This window comes from Nomascus leucogenys, chromosome 22a (assembly GCF_006542625.1).
Source record: "Nomascus leucogenys isolate Asia chromosome 22a, Asia_NLE_v1, whole genome shotgun sequence".
NCBI classification, from domain to species: Eukaryota; Metazoa; Chordata; class Mammalia; order Primates; family Hylobatidae; genus Nomascus; species Nomascus leucogenys.
Genome location: NC_044402.1, coordinates 41,574,357 through 41,576,567, shown reverse-complemented (window position 1 = coordinate 41,576,567; position 2,211 = coordinate 41,574,357).

Sequence of the window (2,211 nt, the reverse complement as noted above, 5' to 3'; positions counted from 1 at the left end):
TTAGATCTTTCCTAGGTCTTCAAGTGGACTTTGGCGTATATACAGCCTTCTGTGTGCTTGTGCATGGCTTTCTAGAATTTCAGAAATATGTTGGAGTTTTTCAGAGCCCCCTATGGACATTTCATTATTCAGCTTTTCCTTTAAGTGTATTGGTCAGTTTCTTGTTTGTTCCACTATTATCATCTCCTCAGGCAGTGGCAATGTTAAATAATTGGTGCTTATTGTTTTCCACCTCTGTCCCTCCAGAAAGGTTGTTTGCAATGAGCAAGTTCTGAATAATATCAAATAGAGGCAAGTCTTGCCAATGGAGGTTGCAGGAATGTGCCAGACAGGTCAAATAATGACAGTTCTCTGAGAATAGTGTTTTTGGGGAGCTCCAAACCAGCTTTGCCCTGTCTAGTAGCTTCAAGGCTGCTGTTTCTCACCATTATGGCAGTGCTGTTGGTTTTCAAGGCTATTGGAGAGCTGGGGAGAAGAAGACGAGAACAGGACAAATTAAAACATCACAAAGTTGCTGCTCACTGTTCTTATCTAGATACAGCCAGTTTTCATGAGTAAATGCTTCTTGAATTATTGCAAGTCTTTTGTTAATTTCCAGAGTTCAGAAAAAAATATTTATTTATTTATTCATTGTTTTTGAGATAGAGTCTCACTCTGTCACCCAGGCTGGAGTGCAGTGGCACGATCTTGGCTCACTGAAAACTCTACCTCCCGGGTTCAGGTGATTCTCATGCCTCAGCCTCCTGAGTAGCTGAAATTACAGGCATGTGCCATCACACCCGGCTAAATTTTGTATTTTTAATAGAGACAGGGTTTCACCATGTTGCGAGGCTGGTCCCAAATTCCTGACCTCAAGTGATCTGCCTGCCTCAGCCTCCCAAAGTGCAGGGTTTATAGGCATGAGCCACTGTGCTCGGCCAGAATAAGTTATTTTGACAATTTTTTTGGCCAGTGTTGTCATTGCCTTTGTGAAGAGGTGGTTTTTGATCGTTATGCTGCCATTCTTACTGACCTCACTCATGCTATTCTGTCATGCCTCAATCAATCTTCATCACAGAGCACAGTCTCTTCATCATTTCCCACAAAATCCAATTACAGCAAGTAATTATTTTTCAATAGACTTTATTGGAGTCTATTTGAATAACTGACAGATAAAGTCCCATTATTGTTGTATGTTAGTTTTTGCCATCTTGGGGGGTTTTACCATTTTTTCCTTTACTTATCTGCCACCCTATCCCCAGATGCCTCTCCCTGTAATATTAAGCCTATTCTTTCTTCTTTGAATCCTACTTGGTGTTATTTTCTTCTCTAACCACTGTCCTAAACCAGTGAAGTTCTCTTAGAACTTTGGAGGAATTCAAATGAATTAGAATTATATCTTGTTATAAATATTATATTTAAGTCCTTGGTAAGTTGGATATAGATCATTTCGAAATGTCTTTTCAAGCTATCCAATGACATTTTGGCTGGCTGCTGCTTGTGAAACCACCAAGATCTCCATCCTCCTCATTTCTTTCTTTGTCTCTCTCCACCTGAATTAATTTTTCTCCTTTCATAGATGAGACCTATTTTTTTTTTGTAACTTGGAGAGAGGAGAGAAAATTTGGATGAGTAAAGAGGCTAAGGTGAAGAGATGAGAAAATATTGGAGGAGGAAGGCATACCATCTGTTCTCCACTTGTCTCCTCATACTGATTTTGAGCCCCCTGTAGAGACAGAATTTTAGAGGTAGAAGTGGATTGAAATATGTTCAAAAGGAACTTCGTAGACATACACACTCTTTTCCAGCACTAATGGACATTCTAAAAAATTGGGCATGTATTATACTACAAAGGAAGCTTCAATAACGGAAACATTGTAGCTGCATTCTCTTTTTGGTCAGAAGCAAGACAGGGATAGCCACTATCAGTGCTACTCTTCGTTATTTTCCTCCAGTAGTATGTTTGCAGATATATTCTTTAGTGTATACATCAGATGATATCGTTTGGGTATTTGTCCCCACTCAAATGTTGAAATTTAATCCCCAGTGCTGGAGGTGGGGCTTGATGGGATGTGTTTGGATCATGGGGGCAGATCCCTCATGGCTTAGTGCTGTCTTCGTGATAATGAGTTCTTGTGAGGTCTGGTCATTTAAAAGTGTGTGACACCTGCCACCCCCAATTTGCTCCTTCTTTCGCTATGCTACATGCCTGCTGCTCCTTTGCCTTCTACC